We start from the raw sequence: 15,840 nt of genomic DNA on the forward strand, positions 1-15,840 counted from the left end.
CTAACGAACCTAAGTAACTTTTTATCTAAAATACTTCTAAATCGGCAAAATCTTGACTTGAATCTATTTTTAAATGATGAAATAGTTTTAAAACTTTCATTTGTCGAAAGTAGAGAGAAGGGAACTAATGCAATAATGGGAGCAATTTTAACAACTTTTAACAGTTGATTCAGGGTGAAGGGTAAATTAGGGTAAAGAATTGGGCTCGGACCAATTGTACCAAAAACCTTCACAAAAAAACTTCACATAGTGTGGCCAATGTTTTTTTTTTTTTTTTTTTGAGGAAAAAAAAAGTAATTGTCACCAATTACTTTGCCAAGTAACTAATTACTCTTACATTCAGGTAATTGAGTTACTAACGCAATTACTTTTTGGGAGAAGTAATTTGTAACTATAATTAATTACTTTTTTTCAGTAAGATTAACAACACTGATTATAACATTGTGGACTCCACTTAAACAACTCTCCAATGCAAATTAGTGCCAATCATTGTGAACAGTGAACAATCATTGACTTGAACAAGTCTGGAAAGTCACTTGGAGCCATTTCAAAGCAGCTGCAGGTCCCAAGAGCAACAGTGCAAACAATTGTTTGTAAGTATAAAGTGCATGGCACTGTTTTGTCACTGCCACGATCAGGAAGAAAACACAAGCTATCACCTGCTGCTGAGAGAAAATTGGTAAGGAGGGTGAAGATTCAACCGAGAATCACCAAAAAGCAGATCTGCCAAGAATTAGAAGCTGCTGGAACACAGGTGTCAGTGTCCACAGTCAAGCGTGTTTTGCATCTCCATGGACTGAGAGGCTGCCGTGCAAGAAGGAAGCCCTTGCTCCAAAAGCGGCACCTTAAGGCTCGACTGAAGTTTGCTGCTGATCACATGGACAAAGATAAGACCTTCTGGAGGAAAGTTCTGTGGTCAGACGAAACAAAAATCGAGCTGTTTGGCCACAATGCCCAGCAATATGTTTGGAGGAGAAAAGGTGAGGCCTTTAACCCCAAGTACACCATGCCTACCGTCAAGCACAGTGGTGGTAGTATTATGCTGTGGGGCTGTTTTGCTGCCAATGGAACTGGTGCTTTACAGAGAGTAAATGGGATAATGAAGAAGGAGGATTACCTTCAAATTCTTCAAGATAACCTAACGTCATCAGCCCGAAGATTGGGTCTTGGGCGCAGTTGGGTTTTCCAACAGGACAATGACCCCAAACACACATCAAAAGTGGTAATGGAATGGCTAAGTCAGGCTAGAATTAAGGTTTTTGAATGGCCTTGCCAAAGTCCTGACTTAAACCCCATTGAGAACTTGTGGACAATGCTGAAGAAACAAGTCCATGTCAGAAAGCCATCAAATTTAACTGAACTGCACCAATTCTGTCAAGAGGAGTGGTCAAAGATTCAACCAGAAGCTTGCCAGAAGCTTGTGGATGGCTACCAAAAGTGCCTAATTGAAGTGAAAATGGCCAAGGGACATGTTACCAAATATTAGCGCTGCTGTATGTATATTTTTGACCCAGCAGATTTGATCGCTTTTTTCTGTTCACCCATTATAAAGTCATAAAAGAACCAAACTTCATGAATGTTTTTTGTGACAAAGAAGTATCTGTTCCAATCACTCTATCAGAGAAAAATCAGAGTTGTAGAAATGACTGGAAACTCAAGAGAGCCATGACATTATGTTCTTCACAAGTGTATGTAAACTTTTGGCCACAACTGTAAATAAACCAATTTATTGTGATAAACAACAAAATTGCAATAACTGCATTAACCATCAAAGTGAAGTCTAACTAACTGTAGTCTTGAAACAAATCTGAATAAGTAAAAATATTGCAATAAAATAATGCAAACTGGTTAGACTAAAAAGAGTAGTTGAGATCTGTCATGACAGAACATCGCTTCAATGATATCTGGAGCAATCTAGCGTCGTGAATGGGTATAATGTCTAGACTGCGAATATAAGACGACCCCCTCTTTTTCAGTGTTATTTCCATGCAAAAAACACCGTCTTATATTTGGGCCAATACGGTGTTATTATTCCAAATTTATTCATAATTTATGTGTTTTGCTCTGTGTAATTGCTATTTGCCATAGTACCAGCAGTATTTATGAAGGATTTGATGTAGGTTTTCGGGCTGTGGAACTAATTAATGGAATTATAATGTATTCTTACGGGAAAATCCTGCTCGACATACGACCATTTCGACCTACAAATGAGGTCCTGGAAACAATGAACTTCGCATGTAGAGGTACCACAGTACTGTAGTGTTTGGATTATAAGGTGCACCTGACTATAAGTCTCACCCACCAAATCTAACAAAAAAACTGTATTTGTTCATATATAAGCCGTACAAAACTTTAAGCTGCCGGTGTACTTACACCACACTCCATGAAGCTCATTGGCTTGTAAAAATCAGTAAGTAAACCACTATAAGACCACGCACCAGACTATGCTAGTAGGCCCACGGAGCAAAGCTGGGGGAAAACATGACGACTGATGATTTATAGTTTGAAAATTAGAGTACTTTATTTCGAAACTACAAGTTTTCCCGTTGAAAGTCATCCCCACCAAAGATTAAACCTCAAACCTATGTCCTTATCAGTCAAAATTGAGAATTATTTTCCTGCAGAAATCAATCATTCTGTAATGCGGTCTGCACCCTAGTTACTTCCGGCAATGATGTCAGAACCACATGTACACCGTTCTCCTTAATCACTTAGACAGCAGCTCAATTAACCCTCAATGAATTGGTTGTTAATTCTCTCCAAAATGCTGCTGCTCACCCACTTCTCTTGGCCCCATTCAGCCCTTCTTTTGTCTCGCCCTCGGCTCTCACCCTCCCGGTCTCTCATGCTCTAGCACACACACGAACAGAGGGAGGTGCAAGCTTGTTCCACAATGCTGCCTTTTTGCTTCATGCAGCTGAGACCATCACAGCACAGTGTGCTTTGTGCCTCAAAGACAGCTCTCTCACTCTGTCTCCATCTCTCTCTCTTGTAGTCTATTTGTTTTCTGCCATCTTGCAGTCACATTACCTTCCTTTGTAATGAGATCACCTTCACTCAGACAGTAAACGATGTGGATATGTTGCAGTTTAGTCTAAAATTGTCGACACAGCACTAAAATAATTACAGCTGGTATCTCCATTGAGCGAGTGTGAAAAAAGAGCCTATAGGGGCTTAATGGCCTTGACCTCTTTGAAATATGACCTGGTATCTAATGAACTGATGGCTTGTGACTCTTAGAAAGTCCTAGAAACCCATTGTACCTGGAACTGTAGCTGAAAGCTGTCATAGTGTTTGGCTCTACAGGGGGTCCTCGGTTTACAGGGTGGCAGACATATGAAGTTTAGAGATTACCAAGAATAAATCATCATCACAGCACAAGTTGTGTGCAATTCTGCCAAATTGAGTTATTACCTTAGTTATAGCCTTATTAGGGCGTATTCACACCTGCCCTGTTTGGTCCGGACTACACATGTACCGATTACCGGTTTCAAGGTATACCATGGTATGAAAACGTCACAGTTTCAAAACCATAAAAAATTTCCGTCATACCATTCCTGCGGTCTTAGGTATTTTTATGTCCCAAAAATGCAGAAGAAATCCCTCGCTTGCAGTTGCAAGGCTCAACTGTCCCCCACCGGTTGTTGCTCAGTGAATCAGCCGTGCTACACGATGGCTGGAGGAGGTGAAACTCATGAACTTTTTCCCCCATTCGAAGAAAACAAAATCACTGGTATTGGAATACTTCGGCTACAGAAAAGTTACAGACTGCTGCGGCTTAGAGGAGGAGGGCTAACCGACATGTAAAACATGTTTGCGGAGGGTGGCTGCCGAGCAGGCAATACCTCCAATATGATTTCACATTTATACAAAATTAAAGGTTAGTAAACACTGTCATGAACATTTCCCACCGGCGAGGAGTGTTAACTCCAGCGTGTTTAGTGTGTCTAGCGGTGGTAAAACGATTCTCTCTGGCAACTAACTGTGTTGAGAAAGCGAGTGTGTGTATAATGTAAACATGATACGAGTCATACACACGTGCTTATTATGGAATATAATTCAATCATTTTTGTTCTGATGCTAATAATGTTGAGCTGTGGCTGTGGGTTAAGGCTCACTTAAAGGACTGCATTCATTTCAATTTTATATAGAATATTTCAGTTATTTTTTTGTCTATTTCAATTTAATATTATACTTATGTTCCAATTTGCTAATATGTTTTGAAAGGAAAAATCCTGTTCAATGGAAAAAAAAGTGTTGTTTTTTTGTTTTGTTTTTTTAACCCAGATATCTCAGAGTAACACGTTTTAGAGCTGTAAGTGCAATACCGTGATACCATGAAACCGTGATATTTTAGCTTAAATGCTATCATACCGTCAGAACCAAATAAAAGTTTGTGGTGCGCATCTTTTGGGCTGGTGTGAATACAAACCAGCGAACTCTGGTGCGGACCAAACAGCCGGTCCGAGACCTCGCCACAAAAGTGGTCTCTGTTCGCTTCCAAGTGGACCGTTGTGCGGTTCGCTAGAGGTGTTAAGCGACCTCACCGTGGTCTGGACCATAGCTGAAATCACATACCATTTTGCACGTAACAAGCTTCCATAGCAAGGAAATATTGTTTGGTTAGCATCACAGTCCGTGGTTAGCGGTAGGTCAGATAACATGAGTCGGGGTTCAACGTTTAGCAATGAGGAGCGGAATTTCTACAGTCCTTGTAAAATGAACGTGGCATCAAAGGCCTCTGATGTTCCAAATTTCCCACAAATGCTTGTAATTGGATAGAGCAAAGCATTATGAGCACGTTTGCAGTACTCTCAAGCTCCGTGATTGTTTACTTCCTTATTTTACCGTGTTACCCCACCTAGACCGTTTTGTCCAATGATTGAACGATTTTTGTTGCTTGCTCCAATTGCAATGTGAAAAGGAACCACATCAAAAAAGTCCGGACCAAATGTATTTTGGCGAGAACCAAAGAAAGCGAACTAAGGCATTTCCCCGTGTGAATATGCACTTAACCCCTTAGATGCACAAGTTACTGGACCTTACACTCTTCCATAAGTGGGTCAAAAATGACCCATATTACAACCAATGTAATGCCATTTTGGTGAAGAATAATCACTTGTATATTAATTACTATGATATTTAGGGCCACACAAGAATGATTTCATGCTTGAAATATCTTTATGATATAATTAACATTTTTGGGGGAAAAAAAACAAAAAAAACAGAACAGCATTAGACTTCATCTTTCCTTGTATTTTATCATCAATGATGAAGAGCTCCCATGCATCTTTTTGGTGAGACGGCAGTGCTCAGCCCTTGTGGTGGCACCGTCTGATTTCTGAGGATATTGTGTCTCTGTGTTCTGCCCTGGGTGGGTGGTAATTCTCTCTAGTAAAAGCCCTACCAACTCATTCTGTTGGCCATGATTTGGAAACTTTCTTCTTCAGAGGACACATAAGTGGAATCTTATGAGTCAGATTGATCCTGTTCAGTTGGATTTCCAGGTGGACAACTGCCCCTGCCACCTGGACAATAGTCTGGGTCCTCATCATCAGAAATTTCGGACAACCCGGTCACTGGCTCTCCATCAGCCAACATCTGTAGGACCATTTCACTTGTAAATCTACCACAAATCCGATTTTTTTCGTGTTTCGACTGAACAGAAAAAGTCGCATAAAAGTAGACCATTTTCAAATTCGATCCAGGTCACTTTTATATGTGGTTAAAATCCCATCTGGCCACATTTTTTTCCAGAATGTGGCTGCGGTCCGAACTGTCAAGTCCCCCAAATTGCAATTCATGCAGCAATTAACATGAGCAAAGGGCGAGAGAGACAGGGTGCTACGGTAGCGTTGCATCTGCGCATTAGCGTTAGCGCCTAGCTTGAACGTGGCTTTTTGGGAAGGAGCGGGCTTGACAACAGTCACAAAAAAATAATATGGGTTGAGAATAAGCCTGACAATGCTCGGTTTTCTCTCTGCTCCTATGCTCCTGAGCATGCGGGCCAGTTTGTTCAGCGCATCTCGGACTGCGAATTAGAGCGAATTTGTGATACTTGAACAGGCTCAAAGGACAAAGGCAGTCTGAACGGGTACGCCAATAAAACAGATATGACAAAAAAAATCATAATTGTGCATTAGGACCTGCGGTATGAACCTAGACTTAGTTAGCTAGCTAGTTACAAAGTAGGTTAATTTGTTCATAAATAATAATAAAGAGTGATGAAAGACACACACACAAAATACTATATGCACATAACACTTACAGTACACATATTGTTGCTGTGTAAAATACTCTTCTTATGGGATGTCACTTTTTTACATACCTAGTCTGTGTGGTCCACGGTAAATTTATTCCTGGCAGCCAAAGTTCATAAGAATGAAAGATTCCCATTGGATTCCATAGAAAATGCATGTTGGTCATTTTTGACTCAATTGTGGAAGCTTAAGGTAGCAATACAAAAATGACAATCTCTTCAAATATATAAAAAGTTCATCAAAAATTTGAATGGCCTGGAATATGAATTGATAACAATTTTTCATTCCGAAGATATTTCAAGAAAACAACCTCACCGGGTCATTTTTGACCCACTTATGCATCTAGGGGTTAATGACCCTGATGTGTTAGTCTTACAAATATTTACTATAATTATGTCTTTATTAGACGACCGTACATTCCAATTGAGCTATTCCATCTTAGACTGGGGAGTCTGTATTGCTTTGACTGTACTGTATTATTTACAGCTCAAGGTTGGTATCAGCTGAGCACTTATGTAACTATAGCGCAAAGTACCGGTTGGAGTTAGCCTAGAGCAAAAATTTTACCTTTTTATACTCAAACATGACATAATTACAGTCGGCCTTAAAACCTTTTTAAGCTACCCAGCATGTAATCATGGATTCCTTTTCGAAACATAAACGTGTTTACGCTCTGTGTATACATTAATGCACCATGTACTTGCTGACATGCATTTCTTTGCAAAGATTTTCTCTCTTCCTTCAGCAACTACTTATATGCTCATTTTACCATTAAAATAAGAGTCGAAGCCTACACAACAGTGGCTGTATTAGAGGATAAGATTAGATGGGAGCCCAAGAAGCGAGAAACGGAGGTGGAGATTTTAAAGAGTCATCTCGAGCCGAGTAAGGATGGCAAGTGGATTTAAGGCTCATAGCTTTGACAGGCTTAGGAATCATGAAACATCAGAACCAGAAGGAGGGTTTGGGGAGAAAAGAAGACGAGGCAAAGCACTGGTGACAGGTCATGAGAGTGAGTGTCAAACGCACGTGTTTGAAGGCTGAAAATAGGGTTGAATTACACCGTCGCTGCTACCCCTCTGAGAATACGCTTCATCCAAAACTGCAAAATGAGGCTTTTACGCTACTGAATAAAGCAGGAAGCCTGTCCACTATAGTGAAGGCTTTATAATGTTTCTCTGCAGATGTGGGATACATCTCACTACATGCTGTTTATAAGTTTCTCGGGGGTTGCTGGGGAATGCAATTTTTGTTTTAGGTTTGACAGCTGTTTTTGACTAATTCATGGGCGCGGAATCCTTGACTAATTTCAGTTTTTCTCTATTCTAGTTTTTGAACGATATTATTCCCCCCCCCCCCCAATAAAAAAAAAAAAAAACTGCAATTATCATATGTGCTTGTTTTATAAATAATTTCAAATATTGAAATACAAGGACATGAAAGAGGCAGGCATGACTGCAGTGTTTTGTACATATAATAACAATTTTGTAAGTCGTGGGGTGAAAAAAAATTGACATTATAGAGAAAAAAATCCCACCGGTTGTGGATTTTGCACCCAAAAGTTAGTATAAAACATCTTTCAGACCTGTAACAACACATTTCCCCTCCAAATTGTTTCACAGTGTATTTGAACAGATGGTCTTGAATGCTGTAAGGACCGCAATAATTGTTTTGTTGCATTTCTAATGACTGCGTGAGGGTATCTTCTATCTTATTCCTCAATACTCGTGTATTGAACATGTTTTTGGCTTCTGTATTTTGTACATTCATAAAGTTCGGGAAGTAAGTATTTGAATCCCTGTTTGATACTTAAAGGGATCCACGGATAGAAAGACTTGTAATTCTTCAAAGATAAACATTATGGATTAAAATAGTTTGATATTAAAACCCCTTTTGATGTTTTTGGTTTTGTACAATTTATGAAATTAGTTTAACTATTAGGTTCCTATTGTTGTTGACGTCGCAGGGTGGTGACGTCACTGTGTTACGCTGAGTATGACTCTAGCGACATAAACATGTTATCTGTTCAACCCTTTCAATTTGAACCCAAGAGGAACATTATTGAGCATTGCGACACTGTCGATATTTCACAAAATGAACAGCAAAAGCAAAATGAAGAGGAAAGACGGGATGAGACAAGACGAAAGTATGACAAACCCGGTGTTCTGCCACAATGTGCTACACTGGCAAAACATCTACAATAGGCGAATTTGACTCCCAAAATACCACCGTGCGCTTTCAGCCCGTTTTGTTCAGATGCGTACAGACAGAACATACTGAAAATGCCTTAAGAAAATACTTAAACGTAGTAATATCAAATAAGGGTGTTTTAAATCAAAGCCGTACCGGGGGTGGTGTATGTGACCTCGGGGAAACGTACGTTTTGCCGTACGAGAATAAAGTGTACTTGCACACCCACTCAGTAGGTGGCAGTGGCACTCTCATTTTCAGAGTGTGCGCAATATTTTTGAACATAATAAGACTACACATAAAATAGTAGGAGATGAGGAAAGACCAGTCTGTACACTATGAGTAAAAATGTTTGCAGTGGACAGCGGGAAGCCAAATCAATAAAGACATTAGACCCCGATCACATTGATAAGACGCTTGATTGTGATTGTAGAATAAAGAGAAAAAATGGAACGACTCTTTGTGTAGCCCAAAGTAGTGGAGTAATAGAAGCTTTTTTCTTAACAAAACTACTCAGTTTTTGGATCATTTACTCATAAATATGAAGGTGACACAGTGTAGCCATGCCTTGTTTTATTCATTTATTATTTATTTAGTTAGTGAGTTAGTATCTTTGATAGACAGTTACGCTTTCTCCTTTTTGCAGTTAAATTGGTACTTGTGTGCCCCTGAGACAAGCATCATAAAATTGCCTCTGCTCTTACCTCTTTTATGGTGATGTATTATTGCTGTACTAAGTCTTACTACCTTCTACAAAAAAAAAAAAAAAAAAATAATAATAATAATGTAGTACTCCGCGGGATCAGTTACAAGTATTGTTTACTTCCATCTGATTGTGTTTATTTTCTCTACAGCTTATTGTCGTTAAGGAAATAGAGTTCTCAATACTTTCAGTGGATTTTCCACACATGACCCCACATTCCTGCCTAAATGAATTGTCACGCGCTGCCGTGACAGCACAAGCTGGTTAAGTTTCTCAAGACAAAATAAAGCAATGAAATGGCATTTTTAAGACATTCGATAGATTTGTGTGTCTCCAGCTTGTGACAGGGACTATCTAAAAGTAAAATTTGAAGAAAGAAAATAGCGCTGCAAAAATCGCCATCATGGCCGACATTAAGATTCTGTACATACAGTGCGTGTTCATTGAAAATGAGGCGTTTTAGTTACCAAAAGGTATAGATATCTAGTATTACTCTGAGCATCCTATAATGACCATGTAAATATTATATTATCCACATCAGTATTAAATATCAACTTTAGTCTGTAATGTAGGGAAATAAAAAAAATACTTAAAATATATTTATTATAAATTAATAATAATTCTAATACCAAGAATAAAATGTAGTACAAACATAGTAAGTTACTTAAAGATAAATTGTATTTAAAAAAGTACATATGAGCAGAGCGAATTACTTACAGGGTTAAAAATAAATAAATAAATAAATAAATAAATAAATAAATAAATAAATTGAAGGCACTGTAACTTTATGCATAGTTTGAACCTTTCAAGGTCCCCTTTCATCATTTTTTGAAAATCATTTTTATAATCTTTGATGTAATTTTATCAGGTTCGCAAGATACGAGTATGTTTGCATTCCAAATGCCTGAAATGTCTTTTCATGCTACTCTAATTGGTCTTTTTCACATGGCAGTTGAGACGACCAGATTTCTCATGAATATGTGGCATGTAAATAAGCTTTGCACTAATTGCATCTAATTTAAATATGGGAAACAAGCAAGCTCTGATTGACTGTTGGCAAGAACTTGGATGACAAGTTTCATTAATATAACGACTTCACTTTTTGATCAACTGTTGTTCGGTGTTACGGTGTTAGACGTGTTGCTGCCATTGGGGAGCAGAATTAACCAAACATCAGCTCACTATACAAGCTCACAGAGCAGGAGATGTCGATTTTTCACTGTGCATTATGCATGTGCTGGTGCTAGATTATGACGGTATGATAATCTTAAGCAAATATACCGCAGATTCATGGTATCACAGTATTGCAATTACTGTATATCTCTAAAATGTGTTATTTTGAGATGTACAGGTTAAAAAAAAACTTTCCATTGAACAGGACTTTAAAAAATAACATCAACATGAATATAATGTTAAATTACTGTATTTTTCAGACTATAAGTCGCAGTTTTTTTTTTCATAGTTTGGCTGGGGTTGCGATTTACTCAGGAGCGACTTGTGTGTGAAATCATTACATCATTTCACATGTTATTTTGGTGTTTTGGAGTGACACTGATGGTTTGGTAAACTTGTTAGCATGTTCATTATGCTATAGTTATCTGAATATCTCTTAATAGCTGTTACGTTAACATACCGGCCACGTTCGTATTTCGTTGTTCATACATCATGTAACATTATCATACTGTACATTTATTCAGCGTGTTGTTCTCTATTCTATACTTATTTTAAATTGTCTTTCAAGAGGACATATGTGTTCTATGTGTTGGATTTTATCAAGTAAATTTACCCCAAAAATGCGACTTATACTCCAGTGCGACGTGTTTTTTCCCCCTCTTCGTTACGCAATTTAAAGCTGGTGCGACTTATACTCAAGTGCGACTTAAAGTCTGAAAAATACAGTAAATAAATAACGAAAAATAAATAACTGAAATATTTTAAATAAAATTCAAATAAATAGAACTTCAACCCTAAGCCACAGCTCAAGTTACTCAACATTAGAACAAGAACTCTTGCTAATATAGAACTGGATTTAAATAATATATGATCAAATTGATTTTATGTAAAACACATACCACTACTACTATTAATATTAATTAGGTGAATATTAATGGAGAGCAATAGTAAGAGACAGAGCGTGTATATGACTCATATCATTATTTACACATAATACACACACACACACCCGCTTTCAACACAGAAAGTCGGCAAAGAGAAAAAAACACCACAGGCTGTATTATGAAAATTTTATTTTGAACAGATGTTTACAATGGCGGAAGACGTTACAAAAGTCTGCTAATGGTAGAGAGGAAACTAGTTGGCGATCTTGGCATGCTAACTAGCCATGTTATCCACCAAGCTTACGTTATAGTATTTCTTTTACCATCGCTAGACACACTAAACACGCTGGAGTGAACTCTCCTAGTTGTTGGGAAACGTTCATGACAACGTTTACTCACCTTAAATTTTGTGTAAAGTGACTGATGATGGTCTGTGAAATCATGTTGGAGGTGTTTTTTCCCCTGGCAACCACCCTCCGCAAGCATGTTGGCTGTCCTTTATCCTCTAAGCCGCGGCCGTCTGTTTATTTTCGGTAGCCGAAGTACTCCCGTACTAGCAAGTTTGTTTTTTTGAAGGGAGGAAAAAACCTAAGGTGTAGTCACCCACAGACACGGGACAGAGCAACAATCGGAGGGGCAGGGGTAAGCGCTGCCGCTCCAAGCTACGCATGTCTTGCTGCATTTTTTTGGGACATAAAAAATAGCTAATACCGTACTACGGTATGACGGAAAATTTTAGTGGTTTTGAAACCGAGGTTTTTATACCAAAGTAAACCTTGAAACCGGTAACCGGCACATGTCTAGTATGGACCATACTTGGAGAATCACTAATAGGTTGCTTGTTTATTTAGTGTGTGACCCAAAGAAATTCATGTCGCATGTAACACTTATCTCAGTTTCCACCAAAAAATGAGACATCCCCTGATCTGAACATTGACATTAAATATATTTCGCCACATCCGAACGTTAAGTGTCACATGGTTCTAGTTCTTGTTAGACTCACAAAGCCAAAATTGCAACAAAAAAGGAGTCCAAATGAGTGTGCACTTACTACAGATTATTTGGCTAAACCATAGTCTCGTTTGCATCCTGCCATTTCCATGATTACACCGATTTTATGCACAGTCAGGTTTTTAATCCCGAGTGCAGTGGTCCGGCAAACGCTCGAAATAAATCAGAAATACGCCAGCTCATTTCCTGCCCAAGAAGCTCACCAATTAGTTAAATTATGTAGGTCAATATGCTCTTGTGAGTGTCTGTGGGATTCTGGTTCTCACACAAAGCCTGTGTGCGCTGCTTTAGTGTCTTTCTTTGCCTTTTGTTCTGCACAATTGATTGTCCCTTTGTGAGCTTTGGAGATAAATTTCAGCTCCCTAAATGTGCCTTCATAGTTTCAGTCGCACAGTCTTACGAGTGTCTATGGCAGTGGACGCACACCAAGGTTGCATGCAGTTGCTTTCTCATTACAATGCATACCACAGTAAGAAATTACAATTAGGAAGACATGATGAATGTCTGCATGTATATTTTCTGTAGCACTCATTAAGGTCACGGGTGATCTGAAGTTAATCCTGGTTTGGGCGGAACTGATAGCAAGCCACTCTGAAGGCGCATAGAAACAAACACACATTCACGTTCACATTCACACCCATGCACAATTCAATTACGCTAAATGAATTTTGGTGAACTTGTTGAGATTGTCTTAGAAAAGAGAGTTGTAACCAGTGTTGTTAATCTTACTTTAAAAAAGTAATTAATTACAGTTACAAATTACTTCTCACAAAAAGTAATTGCGTTTTTTTATTTTTTATTTTAAAGGGTTTTTTTGGTGGTGGGGGGGACAATTGACCCTTGCCCAATTCTTTACCCTAAACTTAACTAGACACAGGGGTATTGTGGATATTGCGATAACTAGATAGTAACCTTTGCTATGAGTGGAAGTCATTTAATGTTGTGAATCAACCGTTAAAGTTGTTAAAATTGCTCCCGTTATTGCTTTAGTTCCCTTGTCTACTTTTGACATGTGAGATTTAAAACTACTTCATCATTTAAGGATAGATTTAAGTCAAGATTTTGCTGATTTAGCAGCATTTTAGATCAAAAGTAACTTAGGTTCGCTAGGAAGGTTCTCTACAACAGAGCCTTCTTGAGAAGGTTACTGCTTTAAGATGGCGGCTGTTTACTAACGCATCTAGTTCTTTATTATACATGTTGCTAATGCAGCCGTGTCTGTCATTTGCATCTAGTTCTGTATATATTTGATATCTACAGAAATATCATGTGGGTGTAGTTTGTAGGCTATCGGCTACAGTCAGGTATTATTGGATCCACCTAGCATAGTAGCATCGCGTTTGCAACGGCGTCACACTCCCTTGCCTCCTCCCCACTCCTGCTCTGCTCTCTCGTCTCCGTGAGTCCGTGTTTCTCAGACTTTTCTCGCATCAGTCAAGCAACATAGTAACGCACGCCTTTCCCACCTCAGTAACGGTAACGGCATTGCCAAGATGAGAAAAGTAATTAATTAGATTACTCACTACTGAAGAATATAACGCCGTTAGTAACGCTGTTGTATTCTAATGCCGTTATTAACAACACTGGTTGTAACAAACATCTGACGCAGTAGTGCCATGAAATACAGTATAGTGCCAATTTTTATATCGGCAGATTACCTCAGTTATTTTTGTGGGGAGCTTCATTAATAGAAAAAAAATAAAATAAAATCTGACCCCTACTTCTAAGTGCAAACTCCAAATTTGTAAATCGTCCATTCATTTCGGCTGACGTATATTGGAAGCATAATATCAGTTGGTGTCATTAATTGACCTTTAAGGTGGTTTTCCAACTGCCAATATACATTACAGAAGCACGATCAAACTTTGAAAATGTGATTCCATTTTAAGTGCTGCATAAGATAGCATTGACATGTAATCTTATTTGTATTTCCTTGAGATTGAGTTCCAGGTCCACATGATTTAGTGCAGTTTTTTTCAACCTTTTCTGAGTCACGGCACGTTTTTACGTTGGAAAAAACCTCGCAGCACACCACAAACCAAAAATGTGCCAAAATTACTTTCTGTACAGTAGGCCTGAACGAGATTGGAAAAAACTATTGCTGCGATTTTTTGGGGGTTTGCGATATTATATATACGATATTAAAAAATATATATATACCTGTATGTATTTTTTAAAATAATTTTTCACTAGATGACTTGAATAGCTGTTTGGAAAGACTTTGGATGACTCACCAGTTTACGGTGATCCCTCGTTTTTCGCGGTTAATGGGGACCAGAACCCGCCGCGATAAGTGAAAAACCGCAAAGTTGCGCACCCTGCCCCCCAAATTTTTATTTTTTTGTGTGTGTGCTCAATCTATTTATTCAGATTTAGCATTGGAAAGAGATACCTATAAGGCCTCTTTTTTTTCTCACTTTTTCCCCAAAGTATGATTTTAAAAAATGTGTATCTCTCTCTCTCTCTCTCTCTCTCTCTCTCTCTCTCTCTCTCTCTCTCTCTCTCTCTCTCTCTCTCTCTCTCTCTATATATATATATATATATATATATATATATATATATAAGGAGTGGGAACCTCAGGGCACCTCACGATACGATACGATTCGCGATACAAGGCTCACGATAACGATTATATCACGATATAGCGATTATCGATATATTGGTCAGAAATTCTACGATACAACTGTTGAAACGAAAAAAAAAAGATATTTAAAAATAGAAAAAATACTGTTTAAGTCATTTATTAAACAGTGACACCTTTTCTGTGCAACATTGCTGTAAAATATAAATCTACTGCAAATTGTGCCCCTGCAAGGAAACCAACCACGACCACTGATATCGCTTGGAGAGATCATGATGAATTGCACCTTTAATTTCTTTAAAGTTTTAAATCTTTAAAAAAATAAATAAATAAAAAGTGCCGTAGGTGTCAGCAGTTGAGCTTGGAGTGGGGCAATGATAAAATTGGTGGGTCTTTTCTTCGTATATGACCTTTGTTGCTTGGTTTGAGCACTTCCACTATCTGCTTCAGCATTTAAGATGTCAGACTTGCTCAGTCACAGTCTTCCTCACCTTAAAAACAACAAAATAAAACCAAAAATATTAGCTACTTCATAGCGTTTGAGTTGAAATCCTGATTTTTTTTGTGTTGGAAGTATTGAATTAAAAAAAATATGAATTGAATGTATAGACATTAAAAATTCAATAATTACCTATTATTAATATGTAGGCTACATTAATTATCATGCACATCACTTTATATATCTTGGAACCTATACAAACCATTTTTATAGCTTATTGTATCAAAATGACAGTAATAACAGTTTGTGTAGTAAACTAGATGGAAATTGGTTCTCAAATAATATCAAATAAATCGGTAAATTCATGTGGGCTTGTTCGATATTCATTGTCATCCAGTTTAGGGTCCTGGTTTATTTTATATTATTCAACACCAAATGTCATCAAAATAATACATGTGAATTAAAAAGTCAATTACATTGCAAAACTTTCTTACCTCAAGTGATGAAAGCGAAGCTCACAAACTCCCGTGTCCACTACGTCACCAGCTCCCAGTGAAACTTATTTTTCTTAGACAATTCTTGCATACAGCAAAGTCCTT

At 38.0% G+C, this 15,840-nt stretch overlaps 1 protein-coding gene across 3 annotated transcripts in view; it reads left to right on the forward strand.

The window, feature by feature from the left end:
• Window positions 1-15,840, forward strand: part of bcr (BCR activator of RhoGEF and GTPase) — a 172,708-nt gene that overhangs the window by 105,217 nt on the left and 51,651 nt on the right. The gene's annotated exons all lie outside the window — the stretch shown is intronic.

The sequence above is a fragment of the Corythoichthys intestinalis genome, chromosome 17, assembly GCF_030265065.1.
Source record: "Corythoichthys intestinalis isolate RoL2023-P3 chromosome 17, ASM3026506v1, whole genome shotgun sequence".
In the NCBI taxonomy this organism is placed as follows: domain Eukaryota; kingdom Metazoa; phylum Chordata; class Actinopteri; order Syngnathiformes; family Syngnathidae; genus Corythoichthys; species Corythoichthys intestinalis.